We start from the raw sequence: 23,517 nt of genomic DNA, 5'->3' as shown, positions 1-23,517 counted from the left end.
TCATTCTGGTTTGATTTTTTTTTAATGTATCCCTTCCTGGGAAGGCTAGCCAAGTTCCTATTTTGATGATTTACTGTCTGTTGAGTTTGACTCAGGAAGTAGGACAGATAGGAGCCAGATCTGTGTATACTGATACTCACGGCAGTACAATTTGTAGTAGCAAAAACCTGGAAACAACCTAAGTATCCAGTTGACGAGTAGCTGAGAAAACTGTTGTCTTACTACTCAGCTACTAAGACTGATGAATTCAACTTCACTTCAACATCAACAGAACTTGAAGGAATCATGTTAAGTGAAATAAACCAAAAAGAGAGAGATGAATATGGGATGATCTCACTCATAGGTAGAAGTTGAGAGACAAGAACAGAATATGTGAAATATAAAGCAGAACTTGAACTGGGTCTTGTTTATGCACCAGTAAAGAACTTTGGAGGGATGGGGTAGCTGTCAGGTCCTGGTGCATGATGGTGGGAGAGGACCTAGCTGTGGGGTGAGGGTCTTTTGCAGAAAACTGAGAAATCTTACATATGTACCAGCAACTATATTTACTGTAAACCATAAGAGGACATGAACCAACAATTAATTACTATAAACCTACTCCCCCCAATAAAAATAAATAAACAAAAGACAGAAATGAGAGGATTTCATCTCTTCCTCCTCCTATCTGTTCTAGCTTTTGAACAATAGAGATATCTTTCCAGGTCCATAGCCTTTGTCTTCTTCCAGTTACAACCACCTGCTTATGGCTCTTAATACTGTTGATCTTGGAATGTCTCATTATCACCTAGCTCAGCATCAGCATTCATCAGTTTATCAAAATCGTCATTCAAGTGTTTGTTCTTATCAATCTATAATGCTAGTAACTATTGCTGATCTTGGCTGTTAGTCTATATATTCACTTGCATAAAAGAATACTACAGATCTATCTCTAGGTAACTTAGATCTAGATCTAATTATGTCTCTGCCCTCAGTTCTTTGTAATATACTTTGATATTTGGTATTTCATTCTGGATCCTGACAAAGTATTCCAAAAATTATTGAGATTTTTTGAATTATAGATCACCTTTTCTTCTTATTTTTAAAAGGTTTCTTTACTAGTGAAATAGAAGGGGTGGGAGAGAATGAGAGCATCACTCGGGTACATGCAGTGCTGGGGGTTAAACTTAGACTCAGGGCCTCATGCCTGACAGTACAACATTTTTTCCACTGGTCACACCTTGGGTCACACATCTTTTATTTTTCTTTATAGCTTTTAAATTTTTACTAGTGACTTAGTAGTGATTAACAAGATATTATAAGATAACAGGGGTACAATTCCATATAGTTCCCACCACCAGAGTTCTGTGTCCCATCCCCTCTATTAGAAACTTCCCTATTCTTTATCCCTCTGGGAATATGGACCAAAAATCTTTATGGGGTGCAGAAGGTGGAAGTGCGGCTTCTTTAATTGCTTCTCTGCTGGACATAGACATTGGCAGATCAATCCATACCCCCCAGCCTGTTTCTATCTTTCTCTAGTGGGGTAGGGTTCTGGAGAGGTGAGATTCTGGGACATGTTGGTGAGGTCATCTGCCCAGGGAAGTCAGAATGGAATCCTAGTTGCATCTGCAACTTTGTAGCTGAAAGGTTAGCAGGACAAATTGTTTAATAAGCAGGAACCCAAAGGTAGGAACAGAGCAGATGAAATTAGGGGTCTTCAGGTAGGAAGAAGCTAAGAAGTCTATTTCAGGTATGTTCCAAGGGCCCCATGACTTTAGAAATTTTTGCCTGAGCCTAGTAGCTAACATGCAGGTAGACTCAAAATATTGTCTGAGAACATGGTGTCAGAGTTGAGAATAGGGCTAGAAAGCTGGATTAGGGCATAGAGTAACTCCCAAACATGAGGTTAACCAGGTTCTGGTGCTAAATATGAATATATATGGGCCTTCAGTCAGATCAATGGGGTAAACAGTTTGTAGCATTTATACACATTCTTCTAATGAGGAGACTGTTGGTTGTCTCTTAGGTCAGGAGTGATTATCAGAAACAACAGACAGACCATGGTTAAAAAGCGGCACTTTCATTTACACTTCCCATTCTTTGGCAGGTAGAGGGAGGGTTGGAAATTGAGTTAATAATCTACAATACTTCCCTAATAAAACCTCCATGAAAATTCCAAAAACACTGGATTAGTGAACACATCCATATACTAGGAGAGTGACATAGTCCAACTCTACAGAGACTGAAGTCCCTGAGCCCAGGACCCTTGCAGACCTTACCCTGTGTATCTTTTCCTCTGGCTGGTTATCTGAATCCTTACCCATAACAAAAACCAGTTAACATAAGTAAGTGTGACATTTAGTTCTGTGACAGGTCCTAGCAACTTGAATTTAAGAAGTTGGTCATGGGATCACTGACTTATAGCTGATCATCCAGAAATACAGGTCACAACCTGGGACATAATAATTGGCATTTGGATTGGGGCAGTTTTGTGTCACTGACTCCTTAACTTGTGAAATCTGACAAAGCTCTACTAGCTGCTTTTTTATCGGGTGTGTGGGTTTAATGGTTTACAGTACAGTTGTGAACACACAGGTACAACCCCTCATCTCCCTATGGCAGGTGTCCAACTGTTTGGAAGGCACTTTCTCCTCCAACCTAGGTTCCTCTCCCCCATCACATACCATGGCCCCAACACTCCTCCATCCCATCCCTCCCCTTTCTTCCCTAGATTTCTTTGGTTTGTTACAATACAAAACACCCAGTCTAATATGCTGAAAGACATCTCCTTTGGGAAGTAGAATGATGCCACTACATAGCAGTCACAGAGGAAAGACAAGGAGATGGCAGGTAGTTTTATGTGCTGCCAGAGTTATGTAAGTGTAGTATTGGTCAAAATTCAAGAGTGATTGATTGCTAGCAAAATGAAATACCAGAAAGTTTTACACTAGCACATTCAAGACGAGAGCAATATAAAAGGGCAGAGAAAACAAACAAACAAAAGAAACAGATAAATACAGTGAAGTGGAGAAAAGGAAACCACAGAAGCACAGGAAAGCTTAATTTCAAGAGTATTAAAGCAGATGGTTGACTACCCCAGTGACTTCTATTCCCTCGAGGAATCAAAGATTTGCAAACTAGTGGAAAGAAATATAATATTATCCTGTTTCAAGAGATACCATATCACAGATCAGAGGTATATGAAAATATGCAGGAGGAATACAAGTAAAAATGGGCAAGAAGAAATCCTGTAAAAAAATCATTCTGAACAAACATAGAACTTAATATTTGTTTCTTACATTTTTAAGTAAACAACAATAACAACAAAAGTGTTTTGGAAAGTTTCTGACAACCCCCCCTGTCCCAGATGGGCATGCAACTGATCTGAGCAAAGATGAAAACCAGTAACAATAACAACAAAAAAAGGGCCCTCGTAGATGAGGAGACATTCTCAGTCGCTGTGTTAGGATATTGGATCTTTTCATCCTTCTTTCTTTGCAAGTCAGACTTTTCTGCCTTTGCACACAGGGAGAAAGACAGTGTGCAGGCACCATATTAGCAAAGTGTCAGAACTGTATTTATTTATTTAATTTTCACCAGAGCACTGCACAGCTCTGGTTATGGTGCTGGGGTGGGGTTGGGGGAGGGAGAGATGGAACTTGAAACTTGGAACTCAGCCTCAGGCCTGAGAATCTCTTTGCATAACCATTATGCAATCTACCCCCACCTCAGTAATCAGCAAGGGATCCAAGAACAATGTTGTTGCTGTTGTCTGTTGTTGTTTTTAGTTTGCTACAAGTATATCCCATGAGTGGTCTGTCTGGGAGATGGTACAGTGGATAAAGCATTGGACTTTCAAGCATGAGTTCCTGAGTTCAAGCCCCAACAGCACATGTACCAGAGTGATGTCTGATTCTTTCTCTCTTCTCCTTTCTCATTAATAGATAAATAAAATATTTAAAAATAAAAAAATACATCACATGACATCAATAAGGCTTCTGTCCTCATGCAAAAAAAAATACATATATATATATATCAAAAAGAACTATAAGATGTGTACCTCCACTCCAAAAATATGAATTTAAATAAAAGGATGACCAGAGATAGTCATTTCAGTACACAGACAGGGATTCACCACAAACGCTGCTTCTCACTGGTGTATGTGAATTTAGGCAAGTGATCTGAATTGTCCAGGTCACCTTTTTGCATATAAAATGGGACTGATGATAAGAATACCTGCTTGATGAGATTACTGTTGTTGCTGTTGCTCTTGTTATTACCAGGATTTTACTGCTCTAGAATGACTTTTTTCAAATAGGGAGAGACAGAGACAAAGAGAGAGAGAGACCACAGCACCAAAGCTTTCTCCACTGCACAGAGGACCAAGCTCCAGGCTGGACTGCTCATACGGTAGTGCAATGCTGTATTCCAGTGAACCTTATTGGATTGTTATGTGAATTTAATGTGTTGATATATAATCGGCTCCTCCAAGTATTCTGTGGCATATGTTCTTGCTAAAAAAGACTCCATTTTTGAGATACCAGATTGACTATTTTTAAACAGAAAACTGATTCTTAGTCTCCATTATGAATGTGAAGATTTGCAAGCATCTCAGTTTCAAACGGGTCCCCCAGCGCATTGAAAGAAGCTTCAGTCCTGCGGTGTCTTTAGCCCTCCCTCTGCCTCTGTGTCTCTTTACAATAAAAAAAATAAGAAGTAATAAAATAGAAGTGGAGACATAGGTCTTTACTGAGAGACTGGTGAGAAGATTGATGAGGGTGGCATGCTTTGCTGTAGTGTGGAAATGAAAGCCAATATATCGAAGGACAAACATAGTGTAGAGGCCAGCAGGGCCAGAACTCATAAATTCTAGCCTAGTCACAAAGTTCTTCTAGGAAACAAGTTGCCAAAGACAATTTCTTAACAATGTTTCTGCATACAAAATGCTAGCAGTGCTAATTTTTATCTTCTCGGGATAACAGTAGACATACAGAAACAGGACACTTTGTTTTGCTTGGTTTTGTTCTTTTTGATAGTTTCATGCATTAATAAGTTCAGTCTATTTCTACTTTGTTTGCTGAACTCCTTTTAATTATGATATAATTTCTGATCTCATCTAATCAACAAAAGAGTAAATATGGTTGAATAAATATTGAGGAAGTTGGAAATAGGGAAGAAAGATCCTTGCAATTGTTATGGGCAATTCCTATATGGACTTATATTCCTATGTTTGATTTAAGAACATTTACATATTGTTTTTCCATTCAACTGTGTGCTCAGGAAGTAGCGATAGTGAAGAAGAATTTAGACTAATTGGTTTTAGTAGAAAAATAGTGGCTCTTTTTTAACCCTCCTTTGTGAGTCAAAGACAAATTACATGTACTACAATAAAAATAAAATAAAATGGAATTGTCTGGTTCTTATATAGATGATGAAAAAAAGAAAGAAAGAGAAGAAGAAAAAGAAAGGAGGGTAACGGCAACTCCTACAAAAATGTTTCCTAAACATTTTGGGAAGCAGAAAATACTAAAACTCACTTGGCTGCTTAGAGAGAAAGGCGTTTACTTCCTGGGACGTGTTGCAGAAAAACAAGTCTTGGGAATGCAGGGATTTTTTTATGTCATTGTTTTAAGAATTCAGGTATTTAGTTCATTAACTCAGCAGAGCGGTGGCCTGGCAAGAGGAGTGCGACACTTGTAAGCATAAGAGCCCAATTCCTAACACTGGTGCTATATATGACAGACAGATGTTCTGATTTCATTTCCTCTGTCAATAAATAAAGAATTAGAAAAAAAAAAAAAGTGTGGGAGACATCACCAATGTACCCCAGAACCTCACCTCTCCAGAGCCCTACTCAACTGGGGAAGATAGAAACAGGACACAGAGAGAGAAGGGGGCGTGGGGGGAGGAAGGACTTTCAGAAATAGTAATAGGTATAAGTGTGACTTGGAAAAGAAGAAAAGATGGGACCACGAGGGGAGGGGTGTAGATATTTACAAATATAGACAGATAGTTGTAGAAATAATAGTTAACCCATATCCGCAACCTTGGAAGAACTACTGTAGCTTCCAATGGAGGGAATGAGAATTCATGTCTGGGAAATGTATTTAAGTGGCTATCCAAATTGAAGTTGAGATTTTTTAAAAATATTTGCTTATGTAAGAGAGACAGGGCTAGAAAACCTGGCACATGTAATGCCAGGGATTGAACCTGTCACCTTCTCTTGTGAGTTCAATGTTCTACCACAAATGTTCTATTTGTTTTAAATATTAGATGTAAATTCTTTCTGGAACATCTTACTCTCATTTGAGGAACTGGGAATTAAGATAATAGTGCTGCGTGCTTCCCATATTAGAAAAGTTATAGTAAGGTTCTGGGGCGGGGGTGAACACAATTGTTATCATGTGCAAGGATGGATGTTCCAACACTCATACCCCATATACAAAGAGGAAGTTTCACAGGGGGTAAAACAGTGCTGCGGGCAATTCTAGGTCTCTCTCCCTGCCTGCGTGACAACATTATCTTGATGCTGACTTTATCTTTCTTTTTTTTTAAATGCAGTAGCCATCTATATTAAACCTTTGAAGACAGCTAGCTTGGAGACCATGAGAAAACTTACTGGAGTTTATCCACAATCCAATGTGCAACCTGGCTTTTCTCAAAAATCTTGGACTTTTTACTAAAGTAAATGGGGTTCAGTGGCATGAGGTGAAATGAGATAGATGAATGAATAGGTTAGATGTCGCTTGGTGATGGAAATGAAATGGCTCAGTTAGAACATTTTAAATGTATTTGTGTTATATAGTTTATCATCTAAAAAGCAAAAGGCCCCTTGGTAATGAATAAAAAATGGCATTTTAAAAAATAAACATTCAAGTTTTGGGACTAACTATCTTTTATTTGGTTGGGTACAATAAAGTACAGGGCTTTATTTAAAAAAAAAAAAAAAGATAAGTAATTCTGCTTCTTTCCCTGAGATAGATGTTGGCTTTCTATCTGGTCTCTTACTCCTCCCTGAAACAAAAGGGAGTCTTTTTCTTCATTCTTGTAATGTTTTTACTTTAGAAACTTGACTTTTTGTGTGGTCAGGAGATGGTGCAGTGGATAAAGCATTGGACTCTCAAACAGAAGGTCCCGAGTTCAATCCCTGGTAGCACATGTACTAGAGTAATGTCTGGTTCTCTCTCTCTCTCCTCCTATCTTTCTCATCAATTAATAAATAAAACATTTAAAAAAAGAAAATTGACTTCTTAATGATCAAAGAATATTTACCCTGTGCTGTCACTGATGTCATGCAGACGTGCACATTTAAGTAAATTACTGATTAAATTATTCTTTTCAGGCATGTAACCTTCATTGTCTTGTTATCAAAAGGCCAATTAATCAAGAGGCAAAAGTCAGTGCAGGGAAAACAAGTTCATTGTCATACCTGAGAAGCTGGGAGAGTCATGTCTAAAAGAACTATCTTACCTTCAACCCAGAGTTTGGAGTTTATATAAGTAAAAGGACAAAAGTAATGACTTAGTGAAAGAAAAGAAGTTCATCTCCACAGCTGATTTCAGTAACCTGATGAATCAGTCAATGGGTCAAGGAAATCTGTTTCCAGACAAATGTTGGAAGACAACCTCCAAAATCTAGTAGCACTCAGTCTTTTATTCTTACTTGCTTCTCCCTGTTCATTTGTGACTGTGATTGAAGCGTGCAAACAATTTGGTCCATCATGTATCACTGTGCACAAAAGTCAACTCCAAATGGGTCAAGGACATGGACATTAGACCAGAAACTATCAAATACATAGAAGAAAACATTGGCAGAAGACTTCGTGATCTGTGCTTCAAAAGTGTCTTCAAAGATTCAAATCAGCAAAGAAACAAAATAAATAAGTAAATAAATGGGAAATACATCAAATTGAGTTGCTTCTTTACAGCAAAGGGTACCACCACCCTAACAGAAAGAGATCACTCTTTACCAAAAATGTCACAGAAGGTAAAGGTAGAGAAGGAGGGATTATGAAAGAAAAGCATTGAGTTTTCAATGACTGTTCACGTTCTGATGACTGCCCCCCACCCTTACAGTTGTCCTGTTAAAAACCTCAGCCTCTTTCTCTTTTTCTCATAGCTACTCCTCCCCGATGGTCTGTAAGTTGCCTGTCATGAACGTGAAGTCTTTATCACAGACGTTCTTCAGATTTGGGATAGGTAAGAGCAACTGTGTATAGAGATAAGATGGTGGGAGACAGATGTATTCAAACCTTACATAAAAATCTGTGTAATCTGAGTACGATATATAAGTGTGCTAGCATACTGTAAGTGAATTAGTAAGCCTTTCGATCAATTAGTTCTCAGTCAGGAGTGAATTAGAAACATCTGGCCCACCCTACTAGGGAAAGAGAGAGGCAGACTGGGAGTATGGACCGACCAGTCAACGCCCATGTTCATCGGGAAGCAATTACAGAAGCCAGACCTTCTACCTTCTGCAACCCACAATGACCCTGGGTCCATGCTCCCAGAGGGATAGAGAATGGGAAAGCTATCAGGGGAGAGGGTGGGATATGGAGATTGGGTGGTGGGAATTGTGTGGAGTTGTACCCCTCCTACCCTATGGTTTTGCTAATTAATCCTTTCTTAAATTAAAAAAAAATAAAAAAATAAATTTAAAAAAAGAAACATCTGGAGTCATTTGGAATTATTACAACTGAGGGTGAGATAGTGGGAGGTAGCTGATATTTAAGTAGTTCTGTTACTGATGGAAGGTTCAGGCCTTCTGATTGGAAGGGTTAACTAATCAAGAGGCAAGTGTTGCTGCGAGAAAAACAGCCTTTAATCAGATCGCTAGCATAGCCTAGAAGATAGCTGGCTCGTGTCTCAAAAAAGCATCTTCACGTCTTAGACGGTGAGCAGAGCATATTTTTCTTTTATTACTATTATTATATATTATTATTTTCCTAATTGTCAACAGTTATCCCTGGATCTTGGTGCTTGTATAATGAATCCACCAGTCCCGGTGGCCTTTTCCTCCTCCCCCTTTTCCTTTCATTTCATACAGAGAGAAATTGAGAGGGAAAGGGGAGGTAGAAAAAAGAAAAAAAAAAAAGGTACCTTCACCACTTATGAAGCTTCCCCCCGGCAGGCAGTGACCAAGGGCCTCAACTTGGATCCTTGTGCATGGTAATGAGTGTGTCCTGGTGAATGTGCTGCCTCCTGGGCCCATTTTGTCATCATTTTCTTAATAAAAGCCTGTGTCTTCACCTTTCTAAAGGAAATTAAGAATAATTTTACCTAATAAAATTTGTCTAAAATGGTAAACAGCCTAAAGATTCAACTTCAGGGGGTTGGGTGGTAGCGCACATGGTGTGAAGCACAAGGACCAGTGTTAAGGTTCCTGGTTCCAGCACCCGGCTCCCCACCTGCAGGGGAGTCGTTTCACAGGCAGTGAAGCAGGTCTGCAGCTGTCTATCTTTCTCTCCCCCTCTCTGTCTTCCCCTCTTCTCTCCATTTCTCTCTGTCCTATAGAACAACAGTGACATCAGTAACAACAATAATAATAACCACCACAATGATAAAACAACAAGGAAAACAAAAGGGAAAAAAATGGCTTCCAGGAGCAGTGGACTCGTGGTGCAGGCACTGAGCCCCAGCAATTATCCTGAAGGATATATATATATATATTAATATATATTAATAATCCTGGAGGCACAATATATATACATACATATATATATATATTCAATTTTTAAAATAACATGTTGGGGGCCAGGAGGTGGTTTATCTGGTAAAGTGGACACTTTACCACATGCAAAGAGCAAGGTTTTCAGTGAAGAGAGAATACAGGTGCAGGGTTAGGGAGAAAGAAGTTGTAGGCAAAGATTCTGCCTTTTTCAAAAAACTTTCAGAAATTCTTCAGCAAAGTTTCTATTCAGTGAAGCTGCTGTTTCTCGTGTAGCAGCTTTGAGTATGTTCTGTTGGCAGAAAGACAGAAACTCACGGCTGATCACAGTAAATTTGCAAATTTTCTCAAGGCCAGTACTTGGAATTCTTGTTAGATATGTGAAAAACAAAAATGGAGTTCATAATATTAGCTAGTAGGCCAAGAAAAAGGGTGGTACTAAGTATCCTACAATTCACAGCTTAACCTACTCTCCCAGCAAAGAGAGATCACACCAAATTGCCTACAGTCTGAGGTTGAAAGCCTCACCCTAATTCAGTGAGGCTCTGCAGGGAAGACGCCATTGACATCTGCAGCTACAGCATCCACAGATTCATGCAAACACAAAAAAAAATTCATTTATTTATGTCTATGTGCTTCGTTGATAGCCTCAGATACTGGTAAGGGGCTCCTGCTCTTTTGAAGTGGGACAAAGCATAATTCTAGGCTAGACTTTCATCTTTGCAAAATGACTTCATCTACCATGAACTCAGTAAACCAGTATGTGAAATCTGATAAAAAGCTGATCATTTCCCACTCTTGATCTGTACTTTCTTGCTGGTCAGTTGTGACTAAAGGCAGCAGGCAAGCTAACTCTTGAAGAGACTTTTTTTTTTTAATTGAGGGGGTTAATGGTTTACAGTAAATATACCTGTTGACACACAATAAAATTTCTCAGTTTTATGCAAAACAGTGCCAACCCCAGCAAGGGTCCTCCTCCACCATATTGCACCAGACCTAAAAGTCCCCCCACTCACCTCCCTTACCCCCCAGTCCTTTGCTTTGGTGCAAAACATCAAGACCAGTCAAAGCTCTACTCAGTGTCTCCCCTTTCTGTTCTCATTTATCAACTGCCTATGAGTGAGATCATCCCATATTCACCCTTCTCTTTCTGGCTGATTTCACTTTATTTGATTCCTTCAAGCTCCATCCAAGATGAGGTGAAGAAGGTAAATTCATCATTCTTAATAGCTGAGTAGTATTCCATTGTGTATATTGACCACAACTTTCTCAGCCACTCATCTGTTGTTGGACACCTAGGTTGCTTCCAGGTTTTGGCTATTATAGATTGTGCTGCCATGAACACAGGCATCTGCAGATCTCTTTAAATGAATGTTTGAATCCTTTAGCTATATCCCCAGGAGAGGAATTGCAGCTTCTTGAGACACAATCAGGATCAGCCCAGACAGGCCAGCTTCCTATTTTCCTATTCTGTTAGTAAGCTTTATTCCATCTGGCCATTTCCTCACTAGACCACTCTAGCCTACTGACCAATTTTGCATGATCCCTGTGGGGAAGATTCCCAGAAGTTATGGGTCAACAGAATGGGCTTTATAACTAATTGAGAGGAGAGAGGATGCTGTTTCAGAAAGACTTCCTTCTAGAATATAATGGATTCCTTTCTTAAGAGCCTTCTAATGTTTCTGCTTTCAGAAATATTCCCTCCCACCTCAGAAAACTTCTGCTTTGCTAATTTTGCTAAGACAGAAGTTCTCATTTAAGGAGAAGAAAAACACACACACACTTTTTATAAATTTCCTCCTTCCTTATGCAAAGATTACTAAGTACAAAATATGGAAATGGGAGCATCATGTTTTTCACCCCAAATGTTAATTTAACACGATTACATATGAAAAACGTGACCTCCCAAAAGGACACTTAACCTGCCAGTGACTCTAGGACAAGATGACCTGAAATTGACAAGAGGGGTAAACAAAAGATACTTTACTCTTAGCACGCAGTTTACTAGAACTGTTTTTAGAAGGAGCAGTTACTATGTTAAACCAGAATTTGCCAAAAAAAAAGATTATCAGGAAGAAACTCCCCCCTTCCTTTTTGCCCTTTGTCTTTAGGGAAAACAACCAAACTTCAGACTTAGATAGGTTGCCAAGCATGCTCCTTGAAAACAGATCAGGTTCCGTGAACTTTTTTCCCCCGTCTTTATTGGGGAGATTAATGGTTTACAGTGACTGTAAAATACAGTAGTTGGTCCATCCATGTGTAACATTCCTCAGTTTCCCACATAACACCCTAACCCCCCCCCCCACCAGGTCCTCCTTCCACCATTATGTTCCAGGACGTGAACACTCCCCGTTATCCCAGAGTCTCTAACTCTGGCGGAATACACCCAATCCCGTCCAAGTTCTGCTTTGTGTTTCCCTTCTGTTCTCATGAGCTACATGACTGGATGGACACAAAACAAACATCAAGAATTATCTGGTCTGTCTGAAAGGCTCTGAACTCCAATGAGCTCTATCAAGACCCAGAGAGAGGAGGAAAGGGGAAAGGAAATCTGGGTGTAGCAATAGGTGTAGGTGTGACAGAGAAAGGAAGAAAAAGCAGGACTATAGAAAAAGATAGGAAAATCTATACAAATATAGGCAGTCATAGACATAACAGTCAACCAGTCTCTGTGACCTTGGGAGAACTACTGCAGCTCCCAGTGGAAGGAATGAAGACACAGAACTGGTAGTGGGAAAAGTGTGGAACTGTACCCCTGTCATCTCATAATTTTGAACATCAATATTAAATCACTAATAAAAAGAAAAAAATTTAAACAAGCAATGAAACGGTAATACTTAAAAAGAAAGAAATTACTGTACACAGTGACTCTTACTTTTGACCCTGGAATTTCTTCCAGGATTTAGTGTCCTTTAATGAGAACATTCTACACTTCCAGAAAGTAACATCACCTTTTTTACTTGATGTGTAGAATGACCTCGACTCTTTCACTTCCAGGGGAAATCATTTTTTTTTTCCCATTGACAGCAACATAGTCGTATCTTTACTAAAGCTATAAACTATCAGTTAAAAATAAACAGTGGTGGGGGCCGGTGGCAGCACAGTGGGTTGAACGCACATGGCACAAAGCCATGCATAACATTTGCAGATAACAATGAAACCCCCCACTAGGTCCTCCTCTGCCATCATCATGCTGCAGGACCCGAACCCTCCCCGCTACCCCAGAGAATTTTCCTTTGTTACATCAGCTCCAGTCCAAGTTCTGCTTAGTGTTTTATTTTCTGATCTTGCTTTTCAGCGTCTGCCTGTGAGTGAGAGCATCACTTGTGCCAGATAGAATTCTGCTGTTTGGCAGAGCCAGAAGGAATTGGCAGGTGTAGGCTGTTTATTGATCTCAGCTCCCAAAGCTAGGTACCAGTTCCTGTCTGAAAAAAGGAGAAGTTAGTGAATTGGCTCTCTGTCCACCACAATACAAAAAACAACACCAGCCCCATCGAGTGCGGCTCGCTGATTGATGTAAGAGTGTCTCAACAGTGCAGTCAATAAACACTGGAGATGAGCCTTACTGACCTGCCAGGATGTGAAATTGAATCTTAGAAAAAAAAATGGAATCTTGGGGACAGGTGGTGGTGCACCTGGCTGAGTGCACGTGCTACAGTGCACAAGGACCCAGGATCAAACGCCCAGTCCCCACCTGCAGGGGGGATGCTTAACAAGTGGTGAAACAGTGCTGCAGGTGTCTGTCTCTCTCCTCTATTTTTCCCTGCCTCTCAATTTCTGGCTGTCTCTATCAAATAAGTAAAGATTGTTTTTTAAAAAAAGAAAGAAAATGGTATCTAGCTCTTTCTGATTTTCAAGTGTTACAGTGACAAACAATTATCTAAGTAAAAAAATTATGGATGTGAACATTCCTGACTAGAACTTGGCACCCAATTTGCATGTATGCTCAATCTAGTCAATCCAAGTTAAGGGCATGCTGCTATGGCTCTGGGGGAAAGGCCTTCAAGGATATCTGGTCCCCAAAGAATACAGACAATCTTTATAATTTTTGGGAACTCCTCCTTTCATGTGTTTTCCTAAAGGTAAGAGTATAGCAGATGAAATTTGGGGTCTTTATGGAGGAAGAAGCTAGAAAGGAGCTAGGAAGAAGCAATGATCCTGGTTCGAGCCCCCGGCTCCCCACCTGCAGCGGGGGTCACTTCACAGGCAGTGGAGCAGGTCTGCAGGTATCTTTCTCTCCCCCTCTCTGTCTTCCCCTCCTGTTTCAATTTCTCTTTGTATATCCAACAACAACAGCAAGAGCAACAACAATAGCAATAAAATAACAACCACAACAATAACAATGGGAAAAAAATTAGATGTCCATCCTAATGGGGGTTGTATTGTTATGTGGAAAACTGGATAGTGTTATGCGTGTACAAACTATTGTATTTACTGCTGACTTTAAAATAGTAATCCCGGTATAAAGGGTGACGATGCTCTAAGCAGCGCCCAAGAGCCCAGCGAGAATCAGTGCCGTGCTACTGTCGTGTCCTGTCTGGCCCCAGGGGAGTGGCGCCCAGGGAAGCAACAAGCCGGTGGTCTGCGATGGAGCCCCTCGCTGAATCGGAGTACCATAGGCCCCGCCAACAGCCCCCCCGCTCTGGTGGGCACTATGGGGAAAGAAAAAACGGAACAAGAGGAAAGTGCAAGAGGTACTAGAAGAGGAGAAAGAAGAATATGTGATGGAAAAAGTTCTTGACTGTCGAGTGGTAAAAGGAAAAGTAGAATATCTACTAAAGTGGAAAGGATTCTCAGATGAGGACAACACGTGGGAGCCAGAAGATGAGGTGGATTGCCCCCACCTCATTGTTGAGTTTCTGCAGTCACAGAAAACAGCACATGAGCCAGATAAGTCAGAGGAAGGCAAGCACAAAGCTTGATTCTGATTCTGACTCTGACGATAGAGGAGAGGAGAGAAAACCAAAGAAGAAAGAAGAGTCAGAAAAGCCACGAGGCTTTTACTCCGGGTTTGGAGCCAGAACGAATTAGAGGTGCCTACAGATGCTAGTGGAGAACTCATCTTCCTAATCTTCTTCTAGCGTTTGCCCTTCTTCCGTAGCCAGTCAACAGGTGAGGTTGAAAGCTCTCAGGAGCTGCTTGTCGCTGGCTTTGAAAGTGACTGGGATCCATGTGGATTCAGTCGGCTAGGAAGGATCGTCAGTTTCCCCAGTGAATGGGGACTCACGGGATGCACCACGAGAAGGTCGATCCAATGCATCACGTCTTCCTAATGAAATGGAAGAAGTCTGATGAGGCTGACCTGGTCCCTGCCAAGGAAGCCAATGTCACGTGCCCACAGGTTGTTATATCCTTCTTCTACGAGGAAAGGCTGACATGGCCTTCCTGCCCCTCAGAGGATGACGACAAAAAAGATGACAATGCAAGGACCGGCATAAGGATCCTGGTTCGAGCTCCCTGTCCCCTCCCCACCTGCAGGGGAATCGCTTCACAAGCTGTGGAGTAGGTCTGCAGGTGTCTGTCTTTCTCTCTTTCTCTCCCCTTCTCTCTCTTCCCCTCCTCTCTCCATTTCTCTCTGTCCTACCCAACAACGACAACATGAATAACAACAACAATAATAACTACAACAATAAAAAAAAAAGCAAGGGCAACAAAAAGAGAATAAATAAATAAATATTTAAAAAAAGATGACAAGAATTAACTCCTGAATATCAACCCTGTGGGGAACTGTGAAGCTGAGGGTTGAACGTGGTGAAGACTGCCTGTGGAAAACAGGTGCCTGGAGGAACAGTCACCCCATCAGCCTCCCCCACCAGGGGTAGAGCATGGGGGCCCTTGGCTCTCCAGAGCTTCGTCCTCCTTACAGCCTCCCCTGCCTCACAAGGGCCCCCCATTCTCCTTATGTTAACATACTAGTTCACTTCCTTATTCTCAGACCATTGTTCTGCTCAGTCAAACTAACCAGAAGCCCACCACTTCCCTGCCACCCGCTGTTTTGGCCCACACAAAGACCCCCTTCTTTCTCCCTCTCTCCCTGTGTACCTACTCATAATCCCACTTCCTCATTTCCGACCAACTCAGCAATTACTGGAAAAAAAAACCCACCCTTTCTCAACCTCCTTATGCTTTAACCAAATAAGGTCAAACAAACTGCTTCCTCCTACTGCCCTTTTGTATCCCCCTACCACCCTTTAAATGCTCTTTTCTGCCGTTGGATAAATGGGTTATCTGCTGCCATAGCCCCCAGGGGTGATCTCTGGTCTCCTCTCTTGCTGCGGGCCTCAGAGGTACCTCAGCGTGCCACCCCAGCTGCAAAAACAAGTTCTTATCTGCACCCGTCTCCGGTGGCCAACAGAGAGAGCTGGACCCGAGATAGGCCCCACACAAGAAACCTGACACAACCCCTGTCATATCTGACTGTGGGTTTCAAGTAGAGAGGGAAGACGTTCTCATTGTCTTGATACCAGACAGGTGGCTTGAGAAGATGTCCTGTGAAGAGCCAGTGTAATTTCTGTGCCCTACAGCAGCCTAAGTGCTTTAAAGACGTTCCATGCTGTGTATTTTGCGCATCAGTGGAGGGGAAGGACAAGTGTTTCAAGGCAGCCCATTCTGCACTTGGCTAACAAAAGCAAATAATAGCCTTCTATGAAGGACAAAACTCGCAGATTGGGCATGTGGGAGAGCAAAAAGCTACTGCGGATCTTCAGAGAGCATCTCCACGCCCACAGCCTCCTTCCCCATAGTGTTAACTCTGCCTTTTCACAGCATAGCATGTTAAGCAGTTTTTGGCTATTACAGGTGTATTATTTGAGGATGGGAGGGTTGGGGACAGGGAGAAGGGAGATGGGTAGGATCATTTTTTGTTAAAATTTGGGGCCTGATTAGGGAAATGGTGAAACAATGACCTGGTTTTATGTCCAGCATATCTAATCTTAAAAAAAAAAAGTCATTGATAGCATAACTGAGGATAATGAGAGACTGTTTAAAAGCTGTGAATGCCTGAAACTAATAAGCCAAGGTATCCCCTGCCTGAGCTTAACATACTGTTCCCAACAAAGGACTAAGCCAGTTATTAACTTCCCAAAGCTGCCATTTTGGGGGTGGAAAGTGTAGAGGGAAATCTTTTATTGGAGTGTATCAACAGGCAGATATGTTTTAGAGGTGCTAATTCTTGTAATTGACATGAAGACCTTTTCTTTTTCCACTATGAAGTTAGAACCGCGCTTGTCCATCCAAGCCTCTGGCTGAGGTATTTGGGGGAGGCAAAGGTGTGGTATAAGGAGATGGGGGAAGACAAGGGCCTATGTTCTTAGGGCATGCCCTTTGAACCCTCTCTGTTTTTATTTTGAACTCTAAAACCATTGGTGGCAGGGTTCAGTCACTGACAGTACAAGTCCCATTGAATCACTTCAAAAGTTGAATGATTTCAAAATCCCTGATCTCAGGAGAAGATTAAACTTTAATACTGGGGCTGTAGTTCAATTTAAAATAACAACAAAAAATTTTTTTTAATCCTAAGAATACCCAAAATGCTGTCTCTGAATCATGAAATCCACCATCTCTTGGCATCATCTAGATCTACGTGTAGAACTCCATTGTAAAATCTTTAGGCATGTGTTAGATTTCTGTGAAAACTGTTTAAATGTAAACTTTATATCACACTGTCAATCTTTGTCTTAAAAAAAACTATAGATTTATATATAAAAAAGCACTAATCCCCCAGTAAAGAAATTTTAAAAATTAGATGTCCATAGATATGGGGGGTTTATTTCTGGGCTTTCAATTCTGTTCCACTAATCTGTGCATCTATTTTTTTTGTTCCAGTACCAGGCAGTTTTTATTACAATGGCCTTATCATATAGTTTGAGATCTGGGAGAGTGATGCTTCTATTACTGTTTTTTTTCTCAAGGTTATTTTAGCAATTCTAATGTTTTCTGGTTCCAGATAAATGGTTGTAATTTTTGTTCTATTCTCTTAAAGAAAATTGGTGGGACCTTGATGGGTATTGCATTAAATTTGTATATGGCTTTGAGTAGAATATTCATTTTGATGATATTAATTCTTGCATTGTTATATATTTTTATTATTATTTCTTTATTGGGGAATTAATGGTTTCCAGTTGACAGTGACATACAATAGTTTGTACATGCATAACATTTCCACATGACAATACAACCCCCACTACGTCCTTCTCTGCCATCATGTTCCAGGACCTGAACCCACCCACCCCCACCCAGAGTCTTTGACTTTGGTGCAGTACACCAACTGCAGTCCAGGTTCTGCTTAGTGTTTTCCCTTCTGATCTTGTTTTTCAACTTCTGTCTGTGAGTGAGATCATCCCACATTCATCCTTTTGCTCTGACCTATCTCACTTAACATGATTTCTTCAAGCACCGTCCTAGATGGGGTAAAGAAGGTGAGTTCACCATTTTTAATAGCTGAGTAGTCTTCTATTGTGTATATAAACCACAATTTACTCAGTCATGTATATATATTTTTTAAATATTTATTTATTCCCTTCTGTTGCCCTTGTTGTTTTATTGTTGCAGTTGTTCTTGTCGTTGTCATTGTTGGATAGGACAGAGAGAAATGGAGAGAGGAGGGGAAGACAGAGAGGGGGAGAGAAAGACAGACACCTGTAGACCTGCTTCACCGCCTGTGAAGCGACTCCCCTGCAGGTGGGGAACTGGGGGGCTTGAACCGGGATCCTTATGCCAGTCCTTGTGCTTTGCGCCATGTGCACTTAACCCGCTGCGCTACCGCCCGACTCCCACATAGGTATATTTTAAATGTACTACCTTGTCTTGTTTATTTAAGGTACTTAGCTATTTGTGGTAGTCGGGCATTAGTGCGCCCAGAGGAGTGCGCCCATTACAGTGTACCAGGAGCCTGGTTGGAGCCCCTGCTCCTCACCTGCAAGGGGGAAGCTTTACAAGTGGTGAAACAGGTCTGCAGGTGTCTCTTTCTTTCTCCCTATTTCCCCTTCCCAATTTCTTTCTCCTGTCCAATAAAATAAAATAAATAAAATTTGAGGGGAAAAAGATACTTCCCTATTTATTATATACATTATGCTGATCTCTTAGACTTTTGAGAAATAAAAATATGTAAACCCTTAAAATGATCTTATCTTTCCTCAGTGAGAACTTTAACCAAGAAGATTACAGTCATTCCTGAGCTGTCATGTCCTATTTTATGTATTTATTTATTGTATAGACTAAAGTTGGTGAATATAATAACTTTATTTTTTTCTTTTTTTCTTCTAAGTGCTATGACTATTAGGGATTTTTTGTGATTCCACAAAATTTTTGGACAAGTTATTCAATTTCCTTGAATAATGTACTAGTTTATCACTTGTTTTAGAATTGGCTTATGATGTTTTTCTTTTTGTTAATTACCTAAAAAGGCTTTAAATTTTTTTTTTGAAGGGCTACAAGATAGCTGACCTTGGGATCTTGGTAAGGAATGCATTAAAATTGCAAATTGCTTTTAGTAGAATGGCTTTTTTAAAATTTCTTTATTGGGGAATTAATGTTTTCCATTCAATGGTAAATACAATAGTTTGTACATGCACAACATTTCTCAGTTTTTCACATAACAATACAACCGCACTAGGTGCTCTGTCATCCTTCTTGGACCTGTAATCCCCCCCACCCCCACCCCATAGTCTTTTACTTTGGTGCAATACACCAATTCCAGTTCAAGTTCTACATGTGTTTTCTCTTCTGATCTTGTTTTTCAACTTCTGCCTGAGAGTGAGATCATCCCATATTCATCCTTCTGTTTCTACATGACCCATTTTAGTGATTAACTCTAAACATGAAAAAAATAATAGATTTTTCTTAATTTTTTAAAAAGTTTTTTCAGTTTTCTTTTTTTATTATTATTTGTTCATTCCCTATTGTTGCCCTTGTTGTTTTACTGTTGTAGTTATTATTGTTGTTGTTGTTGATGTCATTGTTGCACAGGACAGAGAGAAATGGAGAGAGGAGGGGAAGACGGGGAGAGAAAGATAGACACCTTCACTGCTTGTGAACCGACGCCCCTGCAGGTGGGGAGCCAGGGCTTCAACTGGGATCCTTACGCCATTCTAGTGTTTTGCACCACCTGCATTTAGCCCGCTGTGCTACCACCCGACTCCCTATTTTTCTTAATTTTTATAGTACTTGATATTGTTTAACAAAATTATAAAATTTCAGTAGTATAATTTTACACCTACACATAGTGGGTATATGTCATCACAACTTCCATCAAAGTTCTGGGCCCTTCTATAACCACCATAGCTTTCGTGAAGTTCAAGAGCAAATTTAGTTCCCAAATTTAGGCAGGGGAGGAGCACGCTTATATAGTGCAAGACTTGTATGCATCTGGCCCTGATTTTGATCTCTATCACTCCATAGGCCAAAGTTATTCTGGTTCTCATTTTTTTCTCTCTCATCAATCAATCTATTTTTAAGCAATCAATCTTATAAAGATAGTCTTCCCATTCACTTAGAATAAGGAGGATGCATGCCACCCCTACCACTCCAGTGATTTTTTTTCCTTCTTCAGGTTTTCCTGGATCTCTCCAAGGAGAAGGTGTTGGATGATTTTGTTGATGAACTTCATCCATTAATGAAATGAAAACTCCTGCACCAAGAGCCTTTAAACCCAAATACCCATGATTCTCTTTGAAATTTCACTGTTCAGTCTGGAAAACTCTCACAAGGCTAGACATGGACCTTCCATATGATCCAGTAATTCCTCTCCTGGGGTTATACCCCAAGGACTCCATAACACCCAACCAAAAAGAGGTGTGTATTCCTATGTTTCATAGCAGGGCAATTCATAATAGCTAAAACCTGGAAGCAACCCAGATGCCCAACAACAGATGAGTGGCTGAGAAAGCTGTGGTATATATACATAATGGAATACTATGCAGCTATCAAGAACAAGAACCCACCTTCTCTGACCCATCTAGAACAGAGCTAGAAGGAATTATTTTAAGTGAGCTAAGTTAGAAAGATTTTAAAGATGAGTATGGGATGATCCCACTCATCAACAGAAGTTGACTAAGAAGATCTGAAAGGGAAACTAAAAGCAGGACCTGACCAAATTGTAAGTAGGGCACCAAAGTAAAAACCCTGTGGTGAGGGGCAGACATGCAGCTTCCTGGGCCAGTGGGGGGTGGGAGTGGGTGGGAGGGATGGGTCACAGTCTTTTGGTGGTGGGAATAGTGTTTATGTACACTCCTAGTAAAATGTAGTCATATAAATCACTAGTTAATTAATATGAGAGGGGGAAAATTAATTGTATGTCTCGAAGTTTTTCAAAACACAAACTGAATCTTTTCAATATATAGGCTGTGTAATTGATATGCAGACTCTCTCAAAAGCCTAGACCAAGTAGATCAGAAGCCACCAATAGCACAGCTATATACAAGATACTGGGTACTGTACAGCAAACCCTAACAAAAGGACTTTTCAAAGTTAACCCAATTACCAAATAATGTGATGATAACATTAACTATCTTTTTGAACCCTAAGACAGCAGCAACCTCACATCTCCACTATAGAGCCTCTACATCCCCCAGTCCTGGAACCCTTGGATAGGGCCCAATTTCCCGTATGCCTCTCCCAATCCATATCAAATAATATTGCACCTGCCAATCACAACCTAACCAACGCAACGATTGCCACCTCAACATGCTTCACTTCAGACTGTGTCCAGAGACTTCACGTGTGGAATGACAACCCTTCAGCTTCATTACTCGGGTGAGACCTTTCCTTTCATAGTATACTCTAATTCCATCTCAGGTGGTTCACTTTCTAACAAAGTCCCAAAACCTAGATATACACCAATTTCTGTGAAAGAGAGCATATTTTCACATGTATCCGTAAACTACTGCAAAATATATACCTGAAAGCAGAAGTACACTAGAGTTTGCAGTGAGTACCCCCCTAACACTTCCTCTCCACTATTTCAAGCTTTGGCTTTGTATGTTAACTCTCTTTTCAGTCACCAGGTTCCAGATGTCATCAGGATGCTGGCCAGGCTTCCCTGGACTGAAGACCCCACCAATGTGTCCTGGAGCTCCGCTTCCCCAGAGACCCACCCTACTAGGGAAAGAGAGAGGCAGACTGGGAGTATGGACCGACCAGTCAACACCCGTGTTCAGCGGGGAAGTAATTACAGAAGCCAGACCTTTCACCTTCTGCATCCCAAAATGACCTTGGGTCCATACTCCCAGAGGGTTAAAGAATAGAAAAGCTATCAGGGTAGGGGATGGGATATGGAATTCTGGTGGTGGAAATTGTGTGGAGTTGTACCCCTCTTATCCTATGGTTTTGTCAATGTTTCCTTTTTATAAGTAAATAAATAAATAAATAAAAATTTAAAAAATAAATTAGATATAGGTGGACTGGATAGACAGAAAGAGAACAGATGACTAATATATTGATAAATGTTAGAAAGAAGATAAAAATTTCTTAGAAAATAAAAGATAAAACAAGAAGATAAAAGATGGAAAAATAAAGAATAGGATCATCTGGAGGAGGTGTCATAGAGTAGCAACTGCCAAAAGTTAGCTTACTAGCTAGATAAGGCAATGAAAAATTACCTGGAACTTCACGAAATTACAGCTGGGACTTCTGAAGAAACTCACTTAGCTATAGGGGGATGCATGTGGCCAGAAGGTGGAAAAATAGAGAGGGATAAATTCTAAGGACAGATGACATTACTTGTGCTTGCAACCAGCACCATCTTTGTAACTGCACAGTGGGTCATAGAGTTAGCTACAAGGAAGCATAGAAAATTAAATCTGTGTAGTCTGTCCAGGTTGTGGCAGTGGACTTCCAGAGGCCAGAGTATAGGTTGGATCAGGTGGCAAGGCTCAATTTTGTTGCCCTAGGCACTAAATCTGCCCAGTGATATGTAGTAGTCTCCCCACCATGATATATAAGCAATGTAGCCATACCACTACCTGCTGGCAGAAGAACAGAAACTACTCTAAATGTGCAAGTGTAAAAGAAAATACAAATAATCAAACACAAAGATCTGAAAAAAGATGTCAGAGACAGAATTCAGAAAACTCATTATGAAGGCAACTCAAAAATCTAAACTTAGCAAACAGACACAAATTCAAGAACTCAAATCATTTTGCCAAAGAGTTACAAAACACATAGAGAGCTACAAGATGTGAAGGATCCTAAATAGAGTTAAATATCATATAGCAGGCCTAGGCAGTAGACTAAATCAGGCTGTGGAGAAACTATCCTGATTAGAAGATACAACCACTACACTCTGTGAGTTCAAAGTTGTTGGGAAGGAAAGTTGATGCAGTTCTCCATGAAATAGCAGACTCCATGAGAAAAACAAATATGAGAGTTATTAGGATTCCTTAGGATGAAGAGAAGGATAAAGAAGCAGAGAACATACTCAAAAAAATCATAGCAGAAGGGTAACTTCAAACAAACAACCTCTCCACCCCCGAAACCCTCAACATTGTAACTGTGAGGTTGCTTCACAGTGAAGTAATGCTGTAGGTGTTTCTCTTTCACCCTCCCTCTCTATCCCCCTTCCCTCTCAATTTCTTTCTGTTCTATAAAAGAAAACAAAGTTAAGTAGAAGTAAAGGAATTCCAACTCTAAATGAAGTGATCAATGGTAGTATAGAACCAGGGACAAAAATAGCAATAGTAGGAAAGAACAGATATAGGAAAGGGAAGGGCAAAATGGACAGAGTGATACAATAAAATGTTGGTGTGGTGAACCAAGGCCAACTTAATAAAGGCTGTCACAAATATTGCAAGGTAAACACAACACTCATGGTAACCCAATGACATTCTTCAAGGAAATTCAACTTAATAATTTCTAAACCTTCAGTGTAAAAGTAGT

At 40.4% G+C, this 23,517-nt stretch overlaps 1 pseudogene; it reads left to right on the top strand.

The window, feature by feature from the left end:
* Nucleotides 1-5,472: 5,472 nt before the first annotated feature.
* LOC103115249 (chromobox protein homolog 1-like) lies at nt 5,473-15,566 on the top strand (annotated as a pseudogene).
* The last annotated feature ends 7,951 nt before the right edge of the window (nt 15,567-23,517 follow it).

The sequence above is a fragment of the Erinaceus europaeus genome, chromosome 12, assembly GCF_950295315.1.
Source record: "Erinaceus europaeus chromosome 12, mEriEur2.1, whole genome shotgun sequence".
NCBI lineage: Eukaryota > Metazoa > Chordata > Mammalia > Eulipotyphla > Erinaceidae > Erinaceus > Erinaceus europaeus.
The sequence above is the reverse complement of the archived record's forward strand: the minus strand, read 5'-3'. Positions and strand labels throughout refer to the sequence as shown.